Source organism: Paroedura picta, chromosome 3 (genome assembly GCF_049243985.1).
Source record: "Paroedura picta isolate Pp20150507F chromosome 3, Ppicta_v3.0, whole genome shotgun sequence".
Classification (NCBI taxonomy): Eukaryota; Metazoa; Chordata; class Lepidosauria; order Squamata; family Gekkonidae; genus Paroedura; species Paroedura picta.
Genome location: NC_135371.1, coordinates 14,626,248 through 14,652,530, shown reverse-complemented (window position 1 = coordinate 14,652,530; position 26,283 = coordinate 14,626,248). Strand labels below are relative to the sequence as shown.

Below are 26,283 nucleotides of genomic sequence, written 5' to 3'. Positions count from 1 at the left end.
CACAGGGTGTCTGTTGTGGGGAGAGGAAAGGGAAGGCGAATGTAAGCCGCTTTGAGCCTCCTTCGGGCAGAGAAAAGCAGCATATAAGAACCAACTTTCTTCTTCAGTAATCTCAGGGCTCTCTCAGCCTCACCCACCTCACAGGGTGTCTGTTGTGGGGAGAGGAAAGGGAAGGTGAATGTAAGCCGCTTTGAGACTCCTTCGGGCAGAGAAAAGCAGCATATAAGAACCAACTCTTCTTCTTCGGTAATCTCAGGGCTCTCTCAGCCTCACCTCCCTCACAGGGTGTCTGTTGTGGGGAGAGGAAAGGGAAGGCGACTGTAAGCCACTTTGAGCCTCCTTCGGGTAGAGAAAAGTGGCATATAAGAACCAACTCTTCTTCACATGTAGCTCTGTGTAGGGTTGCCAGCTCCGGGTTGGGAAAGACTTGGAGACTTTGGGGTTGGAGCAGGGAGTGGGTGAGATTTGGGGTGGGGAGAGACCTCAGTGGAGTGAATGCTACGGAGTCCACGCTCCAAAGTGGCCGTTTACTCCAGGGGAACCAATCTCTTTTGTCTGGAGATGACCTATAACTCCTGGCTGCAGCATTCTGTACCAAATGTAGCTGCCAGATAGTCTTCAAGGGCAGCCCCATGGACAGTGCATTGCAGTAATCTAATCCAGATGTCACCAGGGTCATGGGCCCCAGCAGCAAGATCTCTCCTGCCCAGGAAGAACCACAGCTGGCTCAGCAGCTGAAGCTGATGAAAGGTGCCACTGGCTACCACTGCCACCTGTTTATCCAGCAGCAGTGTTGTTCCTTTTATGTCTGGATGCCCTGATGGAAAAGCAGGTAACTATGTAGATCATGGCATTTCCCCTTTCCAGAACAATGGAGGAAACCTCGCAAAGATTTATCCCAGTCTAGCAGTCTCGAGCCTCTTGTGGCGCAGAGTGGTAAGGCAGCTGACATGCAGTCTGAAAGCTCTGCCCATGAGGCTGGGAGTTCGATCCCAGCAGCCGGCTCAAGGTCGACTCAGCCTCTCATCCTTCCGAGGTGAGTAAAATGAGTACCCAGCTTGCCGGGGGGTAAACGGTCATGACTGGGGAAGGCACTGGCAAACCACCCCGTATTGAGTCTGCCATGAAAACGCTAGAGGGCGTCACCCCAAGGGTCAGAAATGACCCGGTGCTTGCATAGGGAATACCTTTACCTTTATCTTTAGCAGTTTAAAAATGTACCCTTTGCATTCATGCATTCAGACCAGGCTGGATTCTGGAGATTTTTGGTGTGTGTGTGGGGGGGGGGGGGAATCACTTGGGCATGAAATTCAGATCACTGTGGTTAGGCAGGTAGTAGTGAGTCCCTGCATTGTGCAGAGGGTTGGACTAGATGACCCTGGCGGTCCCTTCCAGCTCTATGATTCTATGATTCAACATGCTCAGAAAACAGTTTCCTGTATCAAGATAAAAAGCTAAAACACAAACACATCAGTGATCCCTCACGGCTGCTCCAGATGTCCAGCACAGAAAGCTGTTGGAAGAAGGCATAAAAAGCACAACGGTCCTGACACAGGACGATTGCAGAGACACCGAGGAGACACACATGCCGCCTTGCCGTAAAGGTTGATTCACACATGCATGTGCAAGACCCCCTCCCCTCGCACCCTTGACTCATCAGCTGCTTCCACACAGCAATGCTTCCCTTTGTAGCTCTCCTTGGCACTGCAGAAGGCAACCCTTTACGGTGCCCATCTATCTTTCTGACACTGGGCATATTCCTCTCATCCCTGGAGACGTTCCCCTGTGCCGATAGTTAAGCGGGGCTGATTAAGATCTGGATTCTTCCACAAGGCAGGCTTTCCTCTTTTATCTCCACACCTTTTCTTTCTTCTTTCTGTTTTTTCTTTTCTTTTTTTTCTTTTTGGCAAAGGTCTGGCTCTAAAAGATAAGGGAGCACAAGCCCCTGACATTTCATTTTTACAAATAACAGAGGCGAGATGCTGTGGAGTCACCGGTAAGAAGAGGGCACGGGCCTCAAGTGCGCCCCCTGGAGGCCACAGTGCTGCCGCAAAAGGCTTGAAGGCTGAATATTTATTTATTTACGAGGCTTTTCTTCTACAGGATTCTAGGCAGGCCCAGTTTGGCGAAGAGGACCAGACTCCTGGTCCAATTGAGCAGAACATCCATTTAACTTCGAGACTCCTTCATGTAGAGAAAAGCAGCATATAAGAACCAACTCTTCTTCTTCTTCAGTAATATCAGGGCTCTCTCAGCCTCACTTCCCTCACAGGGTGTCTGTTGTGGGGAGAGGAAAGGGAAGGCGATTAGAATCCTCTTTGAGGCTCCTTCATGTAGAGAAAAGCAGCATATAAGAACCAACTCTTCTTCTTCTTCAGTAATCTCAAGCCTCTCTCAGCCTCACCTCCCTCACAGGGTGTCTGTTGTGGGGAGAGGAAAGGGAAGGTGAATGTAAGCCGCTTTGAGACTCCTTCGGGCAGAGAAAAGCAGCATATAAGAACCAACTCTTCTTCTTCAGTAATCTCAGGGCTCTCTCAGCCTCACCCACCTCACAGGGTGTCTGTTGTGGGGAGAGGAAAGGGAAGGCGAATGTAAGCCGCTTTGAGACTCCTTCGGGCAGAGAAAAGCAGCATATAAGAACCAACTCTTCTTCTTCAGTAATCTCAGGGCTCTCTCAGCCTCACCCACCTCACAGGGTGTCTGTTGTGGGGAGAGGAAAGGGAAGGTGAATGTAAGCCGCTTTGAGACTCCTTCGGGCAGAGAAAAGCAGCATATAAGAACCAACTCTTCTTCTTCAGTAATCTCAGGGCTCTCTCAGCCTCACCCACCTCACAGGGTGTCTGTTGTGGGGAGAGGAAAGGGAAGGCGAATGTAAGCCGCTTTGAGCCTCCTTCGGGCAGAGAAAAGCAGCATATAAGAACCAACTTTCTTCTTCAGTAATCTCAGGGCTCTCTCAGCCTCACCCACCTCACAGGGTGTCTGTTGTGGGGAGAGGAAAGGGAAGGTGAATGTAAGCCGCTTTGAGACTCCTTCGGGCAGAGAAAAGCAGCATATAAGAACCAACTCTTCTTCTTCAGTAATCTCAGGGCTCTCTCAGCCTCACCCACCTCACAGGGTGTCTGTTGTGGGGAGAGGAAAGGGAAGGCGAATGTAAGCCGCTTTGAGCCTCCTTCGGGCAGAGAAAAGCAGCATATAAGAACCAACTCTTCTTCTTCAGTAATCTCAGGGCTCTCTCAGCCTCACCCACCTCACAGGGTGTCTGTTGTGGGGAGAGGAAAGGGAAGGCGAATGTAAGCCGCTTTGAGACTCCTTCGGGCAGAGAAAAGCAGCATATAAGAACCAACTCTTCTTCTTCAGTAATCTCAGGGCTCTCTCAGCCTCACCCACCTCACAGGGTGTCTGTTGTGGGGAGAGGAAAGGGAAGGCGAATGTAAGCCGCTTTGAGACTCCTTCGGGCAGAGAAAAGCAGCATATAAGAACCAACTCTTCTTCTTCAGTAATCTCAGGGCTCTCTCAGCCTCACCCACCTCACAGGGTGTCTGTTGTGGGGAGAGGAAAGGGAAGGCGAATGTAAGCCGCTTTGAGACTCCTTCGGGCAGAGAAAAGCAGCATATAAGAACCAACTTTCTTCTTCAGTAATCTCAGGGCTCTCTCAGCCTCACCCACCTCACAGGGTGTCTGTTGTGGGGAGAGGAAAGGGAAGGTGAATGTAAGCCGCTTTGAGACTCCTTCGGGCAGAGAAAAGCAGCATATAAGAACCAACTTTCTTCTTCAGTAATCTCAGGACTCTCTCAGCCTCACCCACCTCACAGGGTGTCTGTTGTGGGGAGAGGAAAGGGAAGGTGAATGTAAGCCGCTTTGAGACTCCTTCGGGCAGAGAAAAGCAGCATTTAAGAACCAACTCTTCTTCTTCAGTAATCTCAGGGCTCTCTCAGCCTCACCCACCTCACAGGGTGTCTGTTGTGGGGAGAGGAAAGGGAAGGCGAATGTAAGCCGCTTTGAGCCTCCTTCAGGCAGAGAAAAGCAGCATATAAGAACCAACTTTCTTCTTCAGTAATCTCAGGGCTCTCTCAGCCTCACCCACCTCACAGGGTGTCTGTTGTGGGGAGAGGAAAGGGAAGGTGAATGTAAACTGCTTTGAGACTCCTTCGGGCAGAGAAAAGCAGCATATAAGAACCAACTCTTCTTCTTCAGTAATCTCAGGGCTCTCTCAGCCTCACCCACCTCACAGGGTGTCTGTTGTGGGGAGAGGAAAGGGAAGGTGAATGTAAGCCGCTTTGAGACTCCTTCGGGCAGAGAAAAGCAGCATATAAGAACCAACTCTTCTTCTTCAGTAATCTCAGGGCTCTCTCAGCCTCACCCACCTCACAGGGTGTCTGTTGTGGGGAGAGGAACGGGAAGGCGAATGTAAGCCGCTTTGAGCCTCCTTCGGGCAGAGAAAAGCAGCATATAAGAACCAACTCTTCTTCTTCAGTAATCTCAGGGCTCTCTCAGCCTCACCCACCTCACAGGGTGTCTGTTGTGGGGAGAGGAAAGGGGAGGTGAATGTAAGCCGCTTTGAGACTCCTTCGGGCAGAGAAAAGCAGCATATAAGAACCAACTTTCTTCTTCAGTAATCTCAGGGCTCTCTCAGCCTCTCCTCCCTCACAGGGGTTCTGTTGTGAGGAGAGGAAAGGGAAGGCAAATGTAAACCACTTTGGGACTCCTTCAGATAGAGAAAAGCAGCATATAAGAACCATCTCTTCTTCTTCTAACTCTCATACCACTGCCCCCATAGGGTTTGATCCAATTTGGGTTTCTTTTTGCTCAGTCTTGCTCATTTCTCCTCCTGACTGCAGCCCCCGGCCCCCTGCAGCTGTTGTCCATGCAGGTCTCAGGATCCCCAGCGTGGCCTTCTTGCTCGTCAAAAGAGACTCCTTCCTCCTTTTATTCCAAGCAGAATAATGGGCTGGATCTAACCCTTCCTTTCATTACGCACATGCATTCGTAGCATCCTATTCCCTCAGGGGCTGGTAAGGCAGCAGTCTGAAGCTCTGCCCATGAGGCTGGGAGTTCAGTCCCAGCAGCTGGCTCAAGGTTGACTCAGCCTTCCATCCTTCCGAGGTCGGTAAAATGAGTACCCAGCTTGCTGGGGGGTAAACGGTAATGAATGGGGAAGGCACTGGCAAACCACCCCGTATTGAGTCTGCCATGAAAACGCTAGAAGGCGTCACCCCAGGGGTCAGACATGACTCGGTACTTGCACAGGGGATACCTTTACCTTTTAAAGAAAGGCTGAGGGACTTTGGGATGTTCAGCCTGGAGAAGACGATACTGAGAGGGGACATGATGGCTCTCTCTTCATATTTGAAAGGTTGTAACTTTGAGCAGGGCAGGGAAAGGTCCCTGTTGGCAGCAGAGAATAGGACTCACAGCGATGGGTTTAAATTACATGTAGAACATTACCGGCTAGATTTGGGGGTTGGAGGTGGGGTGGAATTTCACAGTCAGAATAGCTCAGCATCGGAATGGGCTGCCTAAGGAAGTGGTGATCTCCCCCTCACTGACGATCTTCAAACAGCAGCTGGATGCTTTAGGGCTGATCCTGCATTGAGCAGGGGGTGGGACTAGCTGGCCCCTTCCAACTCTATGATTCTGTGATAGAAAACCAAGACTGCATTACCTGAATTGGAGGGAAGAGTAGGTGGAAGAGGGCATTACCCGAAATCTATTTGTGCCATTTCTCCCCATTTCATCCTTTCATCTCATTCTTTCATTCCATTATCTTGCACCATCTGGGTAATGGCCGTGACGTCCCTGGAATCACCCCCTTCCCTGGCCATCTGCGGTTACATAATGACCTTTAAGTGGATCTGTATGGAATCTGGCATTTATGCGATTGTTCTGGCACACACCCACCTCGCCTGCCTCCGCCTGCCTTTCCCCTGCGGCTGATCAGTCAGGAAACCCCTGGCTTGTATCTTACCTGTGCTATGACTTGGATGGCCGGCTCCAGCCTGGGAAACCTTGGGAGATTTGGGGGGCAGTGTCTGGGGAGGGTGGCGTTTGGGGGTTAGGCCTCATTTGGAATGGGGTGTCCAGTTCTGGGCTCCACAGTTCAAGAAGGATGTTCACAAGTTGGAAAGTGTTCGGAGAAGGGTGGCTAAGAAGGTTGAGGGGCTGGAATCCATGCCGTATGAGGAGAGGTTGAGAGAGGTGGGTTTGTGCAGGTGGGAGAAGAGGAGGGCAAGGAACGATATGCTAGCTGCGTTTAACTACATAAAAGGTAGATATGTTGAAGAGGGAGGCAGCTTGTTTACTGTGGCTTTAGAGACAAGGTCAAGGGTTCAACTTATGGGAAAGGAAGTTCAACATAAATATTAGAAACATTTTTTGACAATGAGGGCTGCTCGTAGATGGAATACGCTGCCTCGGAGAGTGGCGGAGTCTCCTTGGTTGAAAGTTTGTAGGAGATTGGGTGAGCACCTGTAAAGAGGGTGTCATTTTTAAGTCCCTGAGACGGTGGGGGGCTGGACTGGATGGCCTTCTGTGGTCTCTTCCAGCTCTGGTGTGGGCTTCTGGGGGAGGGGAGGGAGCACAGCAAGGAGGTGATGTCACTCTAGGACTTCTGTTTCTCCTAAATTCGACGGTCTCTCTTTCTCTCAGAGTCTACCCTTCAAAGTGTTGTCATATTTGCACTTGGGCAATATTCCCAAAAGTTAGCCGAGTGCTCTTGGCTTAGGTACAGGGGAAGCCCTGAGCTCCATTGGGACCATGCCGGTAAGTGAAACAACCCACAAATAAGGAAGCTGAGGAACTTCCTTCAGTCTCACATAACTACTTTATTAGAGGGAATATGTTTCTAGGCAGTGCGGGAGCAAGAGGGAGTCCTAATCTATTCTGATGATCTAGGCTGCAGTGAGATGTGGGAAGGCCTCCTGCTCTCATGGCACCAAAGATGGAGAGCTGGACGTGAGTGCGAGAGAGGGGCAATAAAAGGAGGAAGGAAGCAGAATCTCCTAAGGCTGTCAGACTGTTTCTGCACTGGACGCTCCTTGGAGTTGGAGCAGGGGCAGGTTGCCCAGCCTTTTTCTGCTCCCACATGGGGGGGGGGCATTTGGCCTGGTGCACCTCGTCCACCCCAGATTTGTGTTCCCGCATGGGAGCTGGGGCAGTGAAGTTCCCAGTGCAGAAACAGTCTCAGTTTTCTTCAAAGGGGCTAACAATAAAGAAGCAGAGACAAATAGGATATTTAGGGTCCCGGCCTCTCTATCTCAAAAACTTTCTCATAGTCCCCTCTGGAGGCCAAGACAGAGACCATTTTTGCTTTGGGATACATACCTTGTTTTAGCCTGGCTTTGGATTTCCTTTGGATGTTGCAAGTCAACTCTAGCATTTCCACATTTGGGCTTTCCTCCCCTTATTTCCCAGGTTGAAATTCGCGACATGCTTTCCACAGAGTCTGATGGAGACAGCCTCCCATCATGCTTTGCTCCCTTCTTTTTTAAAAAAGTGTGGGGTTTTTTTGCAAAATGGTGCCTCCTTGCACCTTTGATTTCATTGTGCCCCTTCATCCCACCATATTGCAAGCCTGATCACCTCTCCCCTTCCCCCAAAGTGTCCTGAAGGTAATTAAAAAAAACAACCCTGAGTTATAACGTTATAACGTCATAACACTGCTGTGTAAAATTGAAAGACTGCTTTTTTAAAAACTCAGCAATAGTGTTGTAAGGAGATCACCCAGCAACAGCGACACAAAAAGGGACATTCCCAAACCACTCAACATGGCAGACATGGAAGAAAATCCTGATTGCACACATTTCCATATTTGGCAGCCCTGAATTAGACGCCGTTAGTCCCTGCTTTAAAAAATAAAAACCCCAGTTTTCTGGGATTTCCATTAAGGCAGGGCAAGTGATGGGGCAATTCGGATCTGTGCCTGAAGAGGCGCATTGCAGTGCAGAAACGGACAAAAAAGCCAACCCTTTAAAAATGCAAATCCGAATGAGATCCCGAGTGAGGAAACAGTCAGGAAACATCTCATTCTGCTCCTCTTCCAGCATGAAGCTGCCGTTGCCGTCAAGGCAAGTGGACAACTGTAGCCTGGAGATTGGCTATAATTCCAGAAGGACTCCAGGCTCCAACGGGAGAAGGACAAGCCCGGCCCTGGACTCACTGGGCAGGCTCTGTCCGCCTCGGCTTCCCCCTCTGCCACGCTGTGTTGGTCCCCCTTTGAAGAAACACTCTCCAGGCTGCACTTAAGGGGCCTTGCTTGAAGGAGAAGCCTGGCTGTCAAGTTGCCAGGAACAGAGATGGCTACAGCGGAATTAACAGGGGAAAGTGGAACAGACAAAGCATTAAATGAAATTAACAGGCTGTCTGACAAGCGGAAGCCTCAAAAAGCGGATTCTTCCAACAGATAGCACAAAGCATTACCCAGAAATAACATAAGCAGGTGGGGATGGGGTGGAGGAAACAGAGTCACGGCTCTTCCCTGTTTCGGTCCACACAATGTTTAGCCATTATATTTATGCTCCATCCCTCCTGTGGGGAGTTTAGGGCAGGATCCTAGTTTATCCTCGTGGTTACCCTTTCAGGGGGGTGATTCCGGCAGAGCTCTAACCGGGATGGGCCGGCCTAGCCCGATCTCATCCAATCTTGTGACGTTAAGCAGGGTTTGCCCTGGTCAGTATTTGGACGGGGGAACACCTGGAAGTCCAGGGATGCTTCACAGAAGCAGGCAATGGCAAACCACTGTAACCTGGTGAGGTGGTTAAAAGCGGTGGTTAGGAGCCAGTGTCGTGTAGTGGCTGAGAGTGGCAGCTTCTAAACTGGTGAGCTGGGTTTGAATTCCCGTTTCTTCACATGCAGCCAGCTGGGTGACCTGGGCTCATCTCAGCCCTGATAGAGCTCTTCCTGTCAGAGCTCTCTCAGCCTCACCTCCCTCACAGGGTGTCTGTTGTGGGGAGAGGAAGGGAAGGCGACTGTAAGCCGCTTTGAGCCTCCTTCGGGTAGAGAAAAGTGGCATAAAAGAACAAACTCTTCAGTAATATCAGGACTCTCTCAGCCTCACCTCCTTCACAGGGTGTCTGTTGTGGGGAGAGGAAAGGGAAGGCGATTGTAAGCCGCTTTGAGACTCCTTTGGGTCATGAAAAACGGCATATAAAAACTAACTCTTCTTCTTCCACTCTTAACCGCTACACCCTGCTGGTTTCCAAGATTTTGTTTATAAAAACCCTCCATGGAAACAGAAAATGAACTCACAAGGGTATAAACCTCTATCTCCACTCATCTGTGCTGGTTGTTGTTTGGCAAGGAATTTTAAATGGAGGGCAGCTGTCAAATGCAGGGCAGGGCATAAAGAAGGAATGCCCTTGAAAGTGGGAGCTTCCTTCTATGGCCTTGCTTTGCCTGCGTAACAGATGAGCCCTCCCGGAGTAGGGAGGACCTTTCCCAGAACAGACATCTGTATTCTTTTGTAGCTGTTGAACCCTACAGGTGTGACCTTCCACCACCCTCTGTGAGCTGGAACAGGCCTTTGCCTGCTACTGCACACGGAGCAAGCTTGTCTCCCTTCTGGAGGGGATGCCCAGTAGCCCTGTTGGCTTCTTGGTGATTTATTGATCATTTAAGGCTGGGGTAGTCAACCTGTGTTCCTCCAGATGTTCATGGACTACAATTCCCATGAGCTCCTGCCAGCATCTGGACATCTGGAGGACCACAGGTTGACTACCCCTGATTTAAGGTGTGGTGTAGCCACACAGGTGTGGTGTAGCCAGGAGATTCGAAGATTGTCTGGCTGCCAAGCCAGAGACATTTGGAGGTGGCTTGCCACTGCCTGCCCCTGCGTCATGGCCTGGGTATGCCTTGGAGGTCCTTCTTCCAAGTGCTGGCCAGTTCATAGCATACTGGTGTCTCATTTTGGAAGCCAGCAAGACCAGGCCTTTAGACCATGGCTAAAGAGCGTTCTTATTGGAATAAGCAGCTTTAGAGGGGAATAAGATGGATTGATGGAGGAGAGGTCTGTCCGTGGCTACTAGTCATGACGACTCCGCATTCAGAGGCTCTACGCTTCTAAATCCCGGAACCAGGAGGCAGCATCAGGGGAAGACCCTGGCCTCTATGCCCTCTAGTTGGCCCTGCAGAGGAACTGGTTGAGACGGGATGCTGGACTAGATGGGCTATTCAGCCTGGAGAAAAGGAGCTTGAGAGGGGACATGATAGCCCTCTTTAAGTATTTGAAAGGTTGTCACTTGGAGGAGGGCAGGAGGCTGTTTCCGTTGGCTGCAGAGGAGAGGACACGCAGTAATGGGTTTAAGGTACAAGTATAACGATATAGGCTAGATATCAGGAAAAGATTTTTCACAGTCAGAGTAGTTCAGCAGTGGAATAGGCTGCCTAAGGAGGAGGTGAGCTCCCCCTCACTGGCAGTCTTCAAGCAAAGGTTGGATACACACTTTTCTTGGATGCTTTAGGATGCTTAGGGCTGATCCTGCGTTGAGCAGGGGGTTGGACTAGATGGACTGTATGGCCCCTTCCAACTCTATGATTCTAGGATTCTATTTGGCCATCCAGCAGGGTTCTTCTTATGCTCTTTTCTTTTCCACTCTTCTATCCTATTAAATCTTGTAACATCAGGCCACTGGGTTCGAAGAGAGTGTCTCCTGGTAATTTGGTCAGTCTGATCTAAACTATTATTTGTCTTTTATGCTTGCCTGGGAGATTTTGCAATATAGCTGTACAACTTTTCCTCCTTTCAGTAAGCCATACATTTCCCTCTCAATCACAGGGGAAACAAATACATCGCCACACTTACCTGTAAAACCCGGCCCCTGGTTTCCTATCTTTCTGAAATGTACCTCTAAGGATTTGGTGATAACCACAGCGGTTGGCAATAGCTGAACAGATCATCCTGACTGGTTGGAAAAGAAAGATGCGATAGCCAGAAATGTATTTCCCAATGGAAACGAAAGCAACCGATATTTCGGAAATAAAAACAAAATGAAAAACAGCATCGCTTGGACATGCCCAATGAAGCTGTTCAGGAAATATGTTCAGCAGCACCTCTATACTCCTCCTTGCCTAGCAGCGCAAGGTTTGAGCACAGGAAAGGCAATGCTGGCCTCTACTGGTTCCAAAGATAAGTTACACACAATTTTTGTTTGTTTCTTTTGGATAACAATGGATAGATCAACGAAGAAGAAGAAGAAGAAGAAGAGTAGTTGGTTCTTATATGCCGCTTTTCCCTACCTGAAGGAGGCTCAAAGCAGCTTACAGTCACCTTCTCTACTGCTCGATCAGAACAGTTTTATCAGCACCGTGACAAGCCCAAGGGCACCCAGCTGGTTGCATGTGGGGGAGTGCAGAATCAAACCTGGCATGCCAGATTAGAAGTCCGCACTCCTAACCACTACACCAAACTGACTCTCTAGATTGAGTCCAGTGGCACCTTTAAGACCAACAAAGTTTTATTCAAAGCATGAGCTTTCGAGTGCAAGCACTCTTCCTCAGACTATGAACTGACCATATTCAAGGCATGAGCTTTCGAGTGCAAGCACTCTTCCTCAGACTTTTTAGTGCATGCACTCAAAAGCTCACGCCCTGGATAAATATTTGTTGGTCTTAAAGGTGATACTGGACTTGATTTTTGTTGCGATAGATTCAAATGAGTAGCCGTGTTGATCTGAAGTAGCACAATAAAATCAGAGTCCATTGTGCTACTTCAGACCAACACTGCTGCCCACTTGAATTGATGGATAGATCAAGCTTTCTCAACCAGGGTTTCATGAAACCATGGGGTTTCTTGATGGCCCTGGAAGCATTTCCGGAACAAGCAGGAGTTAATTAATTTGTATGTATGTATGTATGTATGTATGTATGTATGTATGTATGTATGTATGTATTTGTTTAAAGGAATTTGTTAATGATTATTGGGTGATATGACCATATATGGACACGTTGATACCCTCCTCCTAAAATGGCCAATGATGGTCCAAGAGAGGGTGGGAAGGGGAGGGGCCACTGGGGGGCATCTACACAGCTATGCTTCCCAACCACATTTTGCACAATTGCACCACTTTTGGCGTTTCTCGAAGCCTGAAGAATGTTTCAGGGGTTTCTCAATGGTAAAAAAGTTGAGAAAGGCTGGCTTAGATCATAGTCCCTCCCCACCCTAACTCCCTCCCACTCCCAGCTCCACCCACAAAATCTCCAGGTGTTTCCCAACCCAGAGCTGGCAGCACTGTTTCTCCACTTTATCCTCACAACAACCCTGTGAGGTAGGCTGGGCAGAGATAGTGTGCCTGGTCCCATAGTCATCCAGTGAGCTTCCATGACAGCGTGAGGGACCCCGGTGTTTATATTCCTCCCCCATTCCCAAATTATAAAAGACAGTCGACAGTCAGGAAAGTACAGAGCAGTACAATATAAATCGAAAATGATCCCAAACTTTTGGTGTTTAACATCAAAGTAATAAATTGTAGCAACTAAGATTCCATTGCTAGAATCTTCTAGTCTTCCATCCGTCTCTTCACAGTGATGTAATTTTCTTTCAACATAAATGGCCAATTGCCACCAGCTTCAAGCTAACTTACAATCAAATACATAGACCTTCCTCAGACACCCGTTTCTTTAAGGCTGGATCACTGAGCTCATAGCTCAGAAACATCAAAAGGCAGAATCTCTCGTGGTTATTTCCCTCCCCCTCCATAACTTCATATCTAAATGCCTGACAAGTGAGGGCCCAAGTGAGACAATGTCAATTAAATTGTACTGGAATTCTTGTTCATCTTGAAGGTGATCACAAGGCTTCTGTTTAAGCTCTCAGCAACAGACTAAAAAGCAGTCATCAGGGGACCTGTACCAGTCCATGGACCAGTCGGTACCGGGCCTCAGATCCTCCTCGTCCACCTCCCCAGCTGCTGCCTCGGGGGCTGCCCTGCCACTTTGGTGCTCTCCAGCGGCCACCATGGCTGGGGCTCCCCCTCGGTGTGGCACTGTGCAGCTGCTGCTGGCAGCGCCCCCCAGTGGGTGGCGGGATGTCAGGGGCGCCAGCGGGAAAGCAAGTGGAGCAGGGGCTCAGGTGGCGGTGGTGACATCCCTTGGCAAATCACTACCGCCCTGGGCCTCAGTAAAATCGTCAAGCGTTGACCGGTCCCCAGTGATAAAAAGGTTGGGGACCACTGGTCTAGAAGGAGGTTACCACTTCTGAACACATGTGCCTTCAAGCCACAACCGACTTCTGATGACCCAGCAAGGGGCTTTCAAAGCAAGCAAGTAGCAGAGGGAGTTGGCTGCCATTGTCTTCCTCTTCGTTTTTCCTTGGTGATCTTCCATATGTGTTTCAACTAAGGTTGGGTGATTCGGCCTGGTTAAGCCAAAAAGTACTCAAGTCCGATCCAAATTGCTCACCTATCGTGACTTGGACACAATTCGGCCAGTTTAAAGAGGGAAGAGACAGCATGCCAAGCAACTGATCTGTCGTGATCAGCTACTTGGTGGACCTTTTATAAGCCTTCTGTAATCTAGACTTCTCAGGCAGCATCATGACAGATCAGCTGCTTGGCATACTCTCTTTCCCTCCCTCCTTCCCAGGCAGCACCTGAGAAGGTGGAGGCAGGAGGTGTTTAAAGGGTGCCCCAAGCAGCTGATCAGCACTTGGCTCACTTTTAAGTGCCCCCCCCCCCGCTCTCTCAGGCTGCAAAGTCACTCTTAGGTATCTGGGAAGGTGAGAGGCAGGGAAGAGGCAATGTGAAAGAAACTCAGACCATTTCAAATTCAGACGAATCCAAAGGGCGATTCGGGATGATCCAAAACAGTCTGAATTCTTTTTCTCTGCACATGCCTAGTACCAACCCTGTTTAGCTTCTGAGATCTGAAGACTGGATTACCCCATGCCACCCTTCCCCTCTTATTACCTGCAACTCTCTGTACTAACATTTCAACTCAGTTCTCAGGAGGGTATTTCGAGTTCTGCCCCACTGCCATCTCCTTCAGATTCCCATGGCCTCAGACAGAGAACAATGTTTCTCATGCACCTGAGAGCCCTTGATGCCAGGGGTTTAAAGCTGGGACCTCCGTGAGCAAAACAGGGGCTCCATCACTGCTACCAGTCTCCTCTGGAACATAACTGTGCTCCTTCTGGTCCAGTTCAGTGTTAAATTTATTTTCCCCGTCTTCCTTTCTTTCAGAAGATTCCGCCATGCTTTCCCAAAAGTTCAAAGCAGCTTACAAAAGAACTAATGCCAGAAAATCAATTCAAGCTGATCATAAAGTCAAAACATAACAACGCACAGGGACCTTCTAGTATCCAACACTAATAAAATACCAGTTGCTCTTTTGGGTAAGGGCCTGTACACAGGGATGTGAGGCATATCATGTTTCTATGCATGCTTCTCGGGGAGACACATTTCTCCCTTCAGTAATCACTTTCTGACTTGGAGGGTCTGCACTTATATTGTTTATTCCATTGTCAATCCTGTTGAATTAAGATCTATTTGAACTCGGGTTTTCCTCTCCTCCCCCTCCCCATTGAAACAGGAAAGTGTTCTGCACATGGTTAGGATAGTTCTGAAGGGGGGGGCAAGCACAGCCTCTTTCTTTCTTTTCTTGGAGGGGGGGAGAGGATCGAAGAAGGTAGAGGAGGGGGAAAAAATACAAGACCGACAGAAGTTGAGAGAAATTAGGGGCTTCACCTTTAAGGCAAGCTTGTCACATGACCAGCTTTGGCCAATCAGGGGTTCTCTACCACGGAGCAAAGTCCAGATTCAAAACAGCCTGCTTTTTCAATGCAGATGTTAAAAATATTGAGCATTAAAAGCACTCTAAGATATCACACAATAAAGGTAGGGTCACTCCAGATCAATCCTTCTTGCTGCAGGCAGAAAATTTAAATCGGCCAAAATCAAAACGGAAATCACATATGGTGTAGACAGCAGGGACTTGACCTTGGATTGAAATAAAAGCTCCGTGCAGTTTGCACCCTGGTTTCATCAGATCGTGGAAGCTAAGCAGGGACGGGCCTGGTCAGTACTTAGACGGGAGATCTCCAGGGTCATGACTCAGAGGCAGGCTGTGGCAAACTGTCTCTTGCCTTGAAAGGGGTCTCCAAAGGTCAGTTGTGACTTGATGGCACTTTCCACCCACCAGAATCCTTCTCAGTGGGATGGGGGGGATAGGCTGGGCAAAAGACCTGGAGAACAGGATTTAGCAACCTGGAAACACTGTCCGTCCTTCATTCCTCCCTCCCTCCCTTGCTGTTCTGCCTTTCCACACAGTGTTTCCCCAAATGTTTCACAAGAGGTAATAAAGCACACCATCATTAAAAAATCTAAAAAGCAGTATGCCAGTAGCCAGTGGAGTCTAGTGGCTAGGGATGGTGGCTTCTAATCCTGCTAGTCAGGTTTGATTCCCTGCTCCTCCACATGCAGCCAGCTCGGTGACCTTGGGTCAGACACAGTTGTGTTAGAGCTGTTCTCACAGAGAGAGCAGTTCTGTCGGGGCTCTCTCAGCCTCATGATGCAACTCAGCAAAAAGCCCTTCCAAACAGCACCATCTTTACCATAGAGCAGGGGTAGTCAACCTGTGGTCCTCCAGATTTCCATGGACTACAATTACCATGAGCCCCTGCCAGCAAACTGGCAGGGGCTCATGGGAATTGTAGTCCATGGACATCTGGAGGACCACAGGTTGACTACCCCTGCCATAGAGGGTGTGTGTGTGGAATCTTGTCCCTTTCACAACAGAGGCTGGATGCAACGTTATTTATCAGGTAATGTTATTATCCTCCATGGCATGAACAGCTTCAGTTGACCATTTCCACGTCTCAAACTTCTATTAAAGGGAAAGGATGTTTTTCTGTGAGCTGTTCAGCAAACCTGATCCATCGTACAGCAGAGGGTCATATAAAGGGGTGGTTTATAAGAAAACGTGAAACTTAGCAGAGTTCTTATTCTTTCGGCTAAGGACACCACAGGAAGCCTCCACAGAAGGGTAAGGATATGGAGCCCAGACTCCTAAGACGTGAGCATACAGGTGAGCATACAAAGCAAGGTGTTTTGAAGTAGACATGCCCAGATCCTGCACAAGAGAGGGGCTGAGTCTCAGTGGAAGAGCTCCACTGCTTTATTCACAGATGTTCCCAAATTCAATCCCCATCATATCCGGTTGGATGAATGTCACCAGGCTGCCAGTACAGAACTCATAATCGGAAGTAGAAGACGAGCAGCTCTAGTCTCTCTGCTGCAACAAGCAAGGCCAGGAGTTGACTGCGGTGCACACCGTGAATTGTGAATTCTGAACATTAGGATAAAACTGAAGAAAAACACCAAAACATTCAGCGCCAAAATATAATCTAAACCACTCAACGGAAGTGTTTAGAGATCACGTAAAGCAGTGGTCCCCAACCTTTATGAGGCTGGGGACCGGCAGGGCATCGGGCTGTGCCCACGGGGACCGCGCCCGCGCGGGCCACGGCCACGCATCAGGCCGCGCCTGTGGGCCGCACCCACGGGCCGTGTGGGTGTGGCCCGCACGGGCGCGGCCCGGTCCTGATTCCGTCTCCCCGCCCTCCCGCAGTAAGAAGCTTCCCGGGCCGCAAGCTTGCGGCCTGGGAAGTTTTTTACTGCGGGGGGGGGGGGGTGGGGGGGGAGCCGCAGCCCGGCGCCATGGCCTTTGCGGCCCGGCACCGGGCCGCGGCCCGCAGGTTGGGGACCACTGATGTAAAGAACAGATCTGCATTGCTAAGTTGAAGTGAGTGGAAACTTGAAAATCTATGGGTCAAAACCAGAGATGCCATCAAGGAAGAATCATAGAATCCTAGAGTGGGAAGGGGCCAGACAGGCCATCTAATCCAACAAGCATCCTCAGGCATCCAGGATGCCTCAAGCATCCAGGATAAGTATTTGTCCTGCTGCTGCTTAAAGACTGACAGTGAGGGGGAGCTCCTTAGGCAGCCAATTCCACTGCTGAACTACTCTGACTGAAATTTGCCCCCCCCCCCTGATATCTAGCCTGCAGAGGTGATAGAATCATAGAATAACAGAATTGGAAGGGACCTCCTGGGTCATCTAATCCAAACCCCCCCCACACACACACACACACACAATGCAGGACACTCACAACCCTATCGCTCATCCACTGTCACCTGCCACCCCCTTAAGCCTTCACAGAATCACAAGTGACATATAAATGTTCTAAATAACTAAATAGTTTCCCCCATCTGCCATTGGAGGGCTTTTGAACAGCATTTAAGAAAAATCCAACCAGCAGAGCCCGTCCATTCATCTCCCGTGATTAGATTTACTTTACTGGTGAGGCTGTTGGGCGTTTTCGCATTGTCCCTGTGCAAACTGAACCAAAGGTTGTTCACAAAGCATTTATCCGTGCAACAGCAGTCAAGCGCTTCAAGGTCATCCAGTGTTTTCAAGCTTGACTCATCAGAAGCAGGGTGGTAAGGTATACGGAGCACTCCAGGTTCCACCCAGTTGGTAAGGGGGGAGGGGAGTGACTGATGCTTCCTTTAAAGCAGGGGTAGTCAAACTGCGGCCCTCCAGATGTCCATGGACTACAATTCCCAGGAGCCCCTGCCAGCGAATGCTGGCAGGGGCTCCTGGGAATTGTAGTCCATGGACATCTGGAGGGCTGCAGTTTGACTACCCCTGACCACAGCCTTTACCCAGGTGCACCTTGGGGCATTCAGGGTTCTGATTTTATTTAGCAACTTCAAAGCAGTTGCCTTTCTTTTTTGGCCCAGATCTTACGCGCTTATCGGCCTTTATGCATTTTAGTCCGAATCTGCACCGTAATTTTGTACTTTGGAGTAAGCACTTGGGCACTCTTATCAGAGGTAGCACCACTCTGCCTGAGAGCAAGTTTGTGGTGGTGGTTAAGAGGGGTGGCTTCTAATCTGGCAAGCGGGCTTTGATTCCCCACTCCTCCTCCTCCACATGCAGCCAGCTGACTATTGTGGGGAGAGGAAGGGAAGGCTTTGAGACTGCTTTGGACATTGAAAAGCGGGGTATAAAAGCCAATTCTTCTTCTCGTTGTTGTTCACCCCACTCCCAATTTCTACATCTAGCCATGGCTGGTGCCATCTTGTAAGAGCACCAAAGTTTTTGAAGGAGGTTGTCATGCCCCCTTGCGTCTGACTTGCCTCTGTAATAAAGGCTTAGGGAGGTTGGTTACGGCAGGGGTAGTCAACCTGTGGTCCTCCAAATGTCCATGGACTACAATTCCCATGAGCCCCTGCCAGCATTTGCTGGCAGGAGCTCATGGGAATTTTAGTCCATGGACATCTGGAGGACCACAGGTTGACTACTCCTGGGTTACAGGGATGTTACTTACCTCTGTGCTATGAAAAGATTTAGATGCCACTTTTAAGCTTCTGTTAAAGGGGCAGGATATTTTTTCCCTTCCAAGCCTGCTAGCAATGCCAGAACATGCAGACACACAGGTGCTGGATATGAACCCTTTCCATGTGTTTCTGATTAGCATATCAGTGCATGGGTGTGCTTCATGGAGAAAAAGAGCATAACGGACAGGCAAATATTTTGGAATCGCCTTGTGCAACAGTGCCTCAGTTTATCTTAAAATAAAAAGATCTATTTGGATTTATTGTTTAGGTGGTCTCTGAAATAGACTTTAGACCCTGTAATGTTACCACTTGCTACACAGGGGGTCTTGTGTGGTTGCCAATCTCCAGCCAGGGCCTGAGGTTCTCCAAGAATTACAGCCGATCTCCAGACTATGGAGATCAGTTTTCCTGAAGAAAAATGGGAGCTTCTTTTTCCCACCCCAAACTTTGCCCTTTCTAAACTGTGCTCCAAAATCTCCAGGAATTTCCTAGTCCGGAGTTGGCTACCCTAGTTGTTAGTGAACCCCCATCCTCTTTAGGAGAGAATATGACCCCAAATACCTTCCAAGAACACTGTCTCATACACAATCTGTTAGGTCCCCTGAAATAAGTTGGTCATGGCAGAGAGATATACATTTCTCCTTATATTTCCACAGTACCATGAGTCAGGTTATTACTTACTTTAATAAACTCAGTGACATGATACTCCCCTCCATGCTATCCCTTTTACTAGCTCAGTTGCTGAAAAAATCACCTGGAGACCAAGAGACAGGGCAGGATATATGTGTGTGTGTGTGTGTGTATATATATAAAAAACAACCAATTGCCTTTTCATGTGCAGCAATCCTTTCGACAACCACTAGAGTGCAGCAGAAACAAAGGAGTAAAGAAAAACCCACAGTTTTAAAGAATGCTCAGTAGAGGGCAGCAGCGCTCTCCTTTTGCCTCTCCATCCCCCCCCCCCCCCCCCCGCTTTGAAATACCCAGACTGTTCAGCGAATCTATACTATGCCTCTGCCTCATTCTTGTTTTTGTTCTGGTCACAGTCGTCTTCTTAAAAACAGTGAAGCAGTCCAGGACTGAACCAGGATTATGGGGTTCAGTTTCCAGCCAAATTAATCATAGAATCACAGAATCATAGAGTTGGAAGGGGGCCATACAGGCCATCTAGTCCAACCCCCTGCTCAACGCAGGATCAGCCCAAAGCATCCTAAAGCAGGACCTTGCTTTTCATTCCTGGTTCACGAAACATATGCATTTGCTCCTGTCCACCCCTGACTATCTCTGTGCTGGCAAATGCTTGTTTGGGTGCCCTCAAGGAGAGAGCTGCAGGAAATCATTGCCTGCGTTATAAGAAGTGGCTCTTCCATCTTAACTCAAAGTTGATGCCTCTGTGCCCTGTTGTTGTTCCTCCAAGGCAACTGGTTGGCCTTTGTGTGGAGCAGGATGCTAGTCTAGAATGGTCCATGGGTCTGGGGTTGCCAGCTTCCAGGTGGGGCCTGGAGATGTCCCAGACTTACAGAAGAGTTCCAGACTTCAGAGATTGATTCGCCTGGGGGGGGGGGAAATGGGTGGACTTTGTGGAATTGTATCCCACCGAGGTCCCTCTCCCCCCAAGCCCTGCCCGCTCTGATCACCCCACAGATTTCCTGGAATTTCTCAGCATGGGGTTGGCAGATCACTGGTCTGATCCTGCAGGGATGTTCTTATGTTTTAATTGCAAGTCACCTGGCCCAGCACCGAGGGAAACAAGCCTCTTCAAAGTAACATGCATGGCCCTGGGGATCCAGAAGGTGTGGTGTGCAAGCCACATTCCTCAACCTCCCTCTAACAAGACAGGATTCTCCTCTTGCCTCCGGACTCTGGTTACCAGCTTCAGGATGTGAAATATAAAGAAGAAGAGGAAGAGGAAGAGGAGTTTGTTCTTATATGCCACTTTTCTCTACCCGGAGTCTCAAAGCGGCTTACAGTCGCCTTCCCTTTCCTCTCCCCACAACAGACACCCTGTGAGGGAGGTGAGGTTGAGAGAGCCCTGATATTACTGCTCGGTCAGAACTGCTTTCTCAGTGCTGTGGCGAGCCCAAGGTCACCCAGGAGGCTGCATGTGGGGGAGGAGCGGAGAATCAAACCTGTCTCGCCAGATTAGGAGTCCACACTCCTAAGCACTACACTAAGCTGGCTCTCTTACATCAAGCTGGCTCTAGATGTAAGCCTCACCTACCCCACAGGGTGTCTGTTGTGGGGAGAGGAAAGGGAAGGTGATTGTAAGCCACTTTGAGCCTCCTTCGGGTAGGGAAAAGCAGCATATAAGAACCAACTCTTCTTCTTCTTCTTCTTCTTCTTCTTCTTCTTCTTCTTCTTCTTCTTCTTCTAGATATTTTGAGGGTAGAGCCTGATGATGGCGCAGTTTGGGACTTCAATGGGATATGGTATCATAGAATCCACCATCCAAAATGAGTATTTTTTCCAAGTGAACTAATGTCTGTGCTCCGAATATCAGTTGTAATCTCCAGCCACTACCTGGAGGTTAGAAACCCTAGGCCTAGACCATGTTTGCAATGAAAATAAATTGGAAAAAAATATGCTGGGAGCTGGATGTTGCAGCTGCCTCTGGAAGACTGCCTACATTTCAAGTGACCCCATTTCCAAAAAGTTATTATAGAGCTGCAAAAGGTCAAAAAAGAACATATAAACTATCAAGGGATGGGCTATAGCAGGGATCTACTGAAGTGTTTCTATGGGCAGAAGGATTTCTAGTCTTGCAACATGATCTTATTGCTCCCCTGAAGTCCTGCGGAAATCCTTCTACCTGCGGAAACACACAGGTGGATCCAAACCAGGAGCATTCAGGGCATTTTCCTTTAGAAAAGAGCCAGATAAAAGGCAGAATGGCGGTGATTTATAAAACTATGCACTGCATGGAGAAAGTATATTTGTAAGCTGTTTTGAGACTCCTGGTCGTGAAAATTCGGTGTAGTGGTTAGGAGTGCGGACTTCTAATCTGGCCAGCCAGGTCCGATTCCCTGCTCCCCCACGTGCAGCCAGCCGGGTGAACTTGGGCTCGCCACAGCACTGATAAAGTTGTTCTGACCGAGCAGGAATATCAGGGCTCTCTCAGCCTCGCCAACTTCACAAGGTACATGTTGCGGGTAGAGGAAGAGAGGGCAATTATAAGCATCTTTGAGCCAGCTTGGTGTAGTGGTTATGAGTGTGGATTTCTAATCTGGTAAACCAGGTTTGATTCCCCACTCCTCTTAATATCGGAATCTGAGGCCACACAGAATTCTTTGGCAGTAGATTTAGAGCCTCTTGTGGCGCAGGGTGGTAAGGCAGCAGACATGCAGTCTGAAAGCTCTGCCCATGAGGCTGGGAGTTCAATCCCAGCAGCCGGCTCAAGGTCGACTCAGCCTTCCATCCTTCTGAGGTCGGTAAAATGAGTACCCAGCTTGCTGGGGGGTAAATGGTAATGACTGGGGAAAGCACTGGCAAACCACCCTGTATTGAGTCTGCCATGAAAACGCTAGAGGGCGTCACCCCAAGGGTCAGGCATGACCCGGTGCTTGCACAGGGGATACCTTTACCTTTAGAGACAGCAACAGAATTAAAGCAGTTAAAACCATTGAGGCATAACTAATAATGCCTCATTCAGTGATGGGTTGCAAACAGGGTTGCCAGCCCTGGGTTGGGAAATACCTGGACATTTGGGGAAATGGAGCCCAGGACAGGTGGGGTTTGGGGCGGGGGGAGTCCTCTCTCTAAAGCAGCCATTTTCTCCAGGATCGTGATTGACTGGAGATCAACTGTAATGGTGGAAGATCTCCAGGTGTCACCTTTTGGCTGGAATCCCTAGGTACAAAATCAGATGGCTTTAAAGGAGGCCTAGAAAAGGCCTCCTATCGACGGCCATTAGCTTTTATGGTACAAAACTGTATGCTACACTCAGCCTGCTACCTTTAAGATGCCCTGGGGCATCTTTCTATGTTCTTAAGCAGGAGTAGTCAACCTGTGGTCCTCCAGATGTCCGTGGACTACAATTCTCATGAGCCCCTGCCAGCAATTGCTGGCAGGGGCTCCTGGGAATTGTAGTCCATGGACATCTGGAGGACCACAGGTTGACTACCCCTGTTCTTAAGGACATTGTTATAGTATCCAAATGTTTTCCTCAGACGCTAAGTAGTGACTTGAGGGGATTTTATAGTCCTTGGACTCCTCAGGGGTCGCTTTTGTATTGGGAAAACGGTACTTTCCCCACAGCACACTGGCTCTTCCCTGTGCACGCCTGGGCTTTACTTATCCTTTAAGCTATGGAGAGAGCAGGCAGTAGATAAGTATAGCAATTTGGTGGACAAAACCAGAGAGAAATAGGGTGAAAAATGTGAATGGAACAAAGAATGTGTGTTCTCCTTGGATTGAGTCTTTTCGAGGGGAGTCCATTTACTTCCCTTTTTTACAGGAGAATGACTTCTTATCTAACAACCTTTGGGGGGAAAACTGGTGAAAGGGGAGATCTAAAAGGGAAGTGTGGATGTGAATTTGAGCAAGTCCGTTATATAGTGTTCAAGGTGACGGAGATTATAGACATGCGCACACATCCATGTAAGTGGTTGCTGTTTCTGTGGACTATAAGTGAAAATGGCTTCCAGTGCCACAGCACCCTGGTGATATTCTTTAGGCACTCAGGAAGCTCCAGGGAGCATGCATGATTATCTTTCCCTCATTTTAGCCCTACAGCAATCCCATGAGACAAAGTGTGTGTCCGTAAAGTGCTGCCAAGTTGCAGATGACTAACAGCACCCCAGTAGAGTTTTCAGTGCAGGTGATTAAACGGAGGTGGTTTGCCTTTTCCTCCCTTTGCATAGAGATCCTGGAGCTCCTTATTAGTCTCCCATCCAAGTACTAATCAGGGCTGAACCTGCTTAGCTTCTGAGATCTGATGACAAGTCCAGGCGGGCTTGGGCCATCCAGGTCAGGGCATGAGATAGAGTTAAGGCTGCCAGTTCCAGCTTGGGAAATAGCTGGAGATTTTGGGGGTGGAGCCTGAGAAGGATGAGGTTTGGGGGGGGAGAAGAAGAAGAAGAAGAAGAAGAAGAAGAAGAAGAAGAAGAAGAAGAAGAAGAAGAAGAAGAAGAAGAAGAAGAAGAATTTTAGCCGTCTTCACTGCATTGCAGGCCCCCAGGCCAAGTAGTCCACTGAGACCCTGCCTGTACACCCACTCACCAGAATTAAAAACGTAAACTATTGATACAATTAAACCTGTATTTATCGCTACCTCCCAACAAGATCAGTGTTTAAACATTTTAAAACCATGCTGTTCAGAAAAGATTAAGCAACACAAACGTGCCTTGAACGTGAAAAACACAATTGTCAACCTATAAATGGTCCTCAATTGGTAAACCATACAGGAGGAGATGGCACAGTATGAAATCTCTGCCTAGCTCTACATTCTGCAATTTTCACCTCTTATATAAACAGCTTGTCCATTCACACACCAATCAGTACGGACATAGATATGCTTGTGGGGACCCCAGGCAACTGCCCAGGGTGCTCAGGAGTTCAGACAGCCCTGCATAGAGTAGGTCGACAGAAAGACAGAAGCAACAACACCCAGTGAAAATTACGGCTGAATTGGGAGTGGAATCAAGAACTTGGATCCCAAGAACCATTTCTGCTGACAGAAGAAACATCTGTCAACAGAATAGATCTTCCTCACCTTCCTCCTTCCTCTGCGTCCCAAAAGGTCCTACTCCAAATCTGATTGAGGAATTAGCTGGGGGTCCACAGCAGGAAGGGGGAATTGTGGGAAATGCCCCCTTTCTGTTCATGGAAACCCTCTGCAGGATTCAATTCCAGTTCTAGGCCAGCAATCTCCAACCACTCCACTATGCCAGCAGACAATTAGCAGTTTCTGCCTGAAACGTGGGGAAAAAAACAGAAAGGTTTCCTACATTTTGGATGGTATGTCCATTAGTGAAGAAAAACAACAGTGTGCTAAAGTAAAAAAAAATGAATGTAAAGACGCCTTGGATAAGACTTACAATTAGATCCTCTATTAGCATATAGCACTAAAGGAAGCGTTGATTCTCGAGACAAAGAGCTGGTCTCGTTTATGCTAACAGCTGCCAGACTTGTATCTGCCAGATGTTGGAGACAATCAAACATTCCAGCTATAATGGAATGACAAGACAAAGTAGGGAAATATGCCGTTTGGGCAAAATCAACAATTAGATGGGTGAAAAGTGGAGGGGAGGGGGAGACCCAATTTCAATATTTTGGCATTTAATTTTGGCAATATTAGGCAGCTTATGCTGGTGGTATATGTCGCTTCAAGGTGTTAGGAACTCAGCTTGGGAGGAAAATCTTTCTGTGCTTCAGAATAATACATGGAAGGATACAGAGGCAGGCTAACTTGAGTCCATGAGTCTAGCTCAGGGATTCCCAGGCAGGGGTCCACAGATCCCTGGGGGTCTGTGGGAGTTCTGATGGGGGTCTGCAGGAGCTCTGAAGTGGCGTCTTATGGGAGGGTCTGGACTGATTTCTTAGCTCCTCCTCTTCTTTCCAGTATACATGAGGCAGAGCCATTATAGTAGTCATAAAGGCAGGGGGAGGGAGCAAAAGGAGGGTTAAGGGTGTGGGTAGTGATGTCACTTCCAGGGGCGTGGCCAGCCGACATCACTTCCAGGGCTCATCAACGTCTGAAAAATCATTTCAGGGCCTTCTCCACAGTCAAAAGGTTCAAAAAGGCTGCTCTAGCTGGTAAACTAAGAATGCCAGCCTCCAGTCAAGACCTGGGGATCCCCTGGAATTACAGCTCAATTCCAGACAACAGAGATCAGTTCCCTGGAGAAAATAGATGCCTTGGAAGGTGGAGACCCCCACAGAGGTCTCAGTCCTCAGCAGGTTCCATCCATAGCAGGTTTCCCAACCTGTATCTGGCATTCCTAATCCCCCCCAGTCTTCCACCCATGGCAAGAGGTGGCAACCCTATGGCAAACTAGCTTTTCCTTCTCTGCCCTGCTTTTTCATGTAGACAACAAGTTGCCGTATACTGGTCCATCATGGTCAGCATTGTCTACTCTGACTGGCAGCAGCTCTCCAGGGTGTTAGGGAGAAGTCTTTCCCATCACCTATTACCTGATCCTTCTAAGTGGAGATGCTGGGCATTGAACCTGGGACCTTCTACATGCCAAGCAGCTGCTCTACCACTGAGCCACAGTCCCTCCCCTTTTGAGCTGGACACTGAGCCTTATGCATTTCTGGTAGCAAGTGATGTATGTTTCTGCCAATGAGCTGCTGTAGTCCTTTAAGGGTTAGCAGAACCCAAATCCCTTATGCAGAACCGAGCCATGCTTATTTGGCACAATTCATGCCATTTACCTCCAGAATTTGTATGAAATTCAGGTGATCTAGTTGGTACAGACTGAGATGATTCTTTTTAAGCTAAGGTTGCCAATTGCAGGACTTAAAAATGCCCTGTCCTTTAAAGCAGGGGTAGTCAACCTGTGGTCCTCCAGATGTCCATGGACTACAATTCCCATGAGCCCCTGCCAGCAAACGCTGGCAGGGGCTCATGTGAATTGTAGTCCATGGAGGACTACAGGTTGACTACCCCTGCTTTAGAGAGCAGCTGTGATGGGATGCTATTCACCTGGTGAAGCTTAGGGTCACCACCTCTGGGTTGAGAAGTTCCTGGTGATTTGGGGAATGGAGCCTGAGGAAGGCAGGTTTTGGAGAGGGCTCTTGTGCCATAGAGTCCACCTTCCAAAGCAGCCATTTTTCTGGAAGAACTGATCTCTGCAACCTAAAGACTGTTTTTAAAATGGGAGATCTCCAAACATTGCCTGGAGACTGACAATGCCAGGGTATTTTTCTCCGGACCTGTTAGCAGGTTTTTTTGTGTTTTTTTGCAGAGTTCATTTCCATTCTAGAGTAGAGAATGCCATGTGTTTGTGCTA

General features: G+C 48.7%; 1 protein-coding gene across 1 annotated transcript in view; it reads left to right on the top strand.

Annotated features, from left to right (window-relative positions):
* Nucleotides 1-26,283, top strand: part of GABBR1 (gamma-aminobutyric acid type B receptor subunit 1) — a 154,253-nt gene that overhangs the window by 44,719 nt on the left and 83,251 nt on the right. The window lies entirely within an intron of this gene.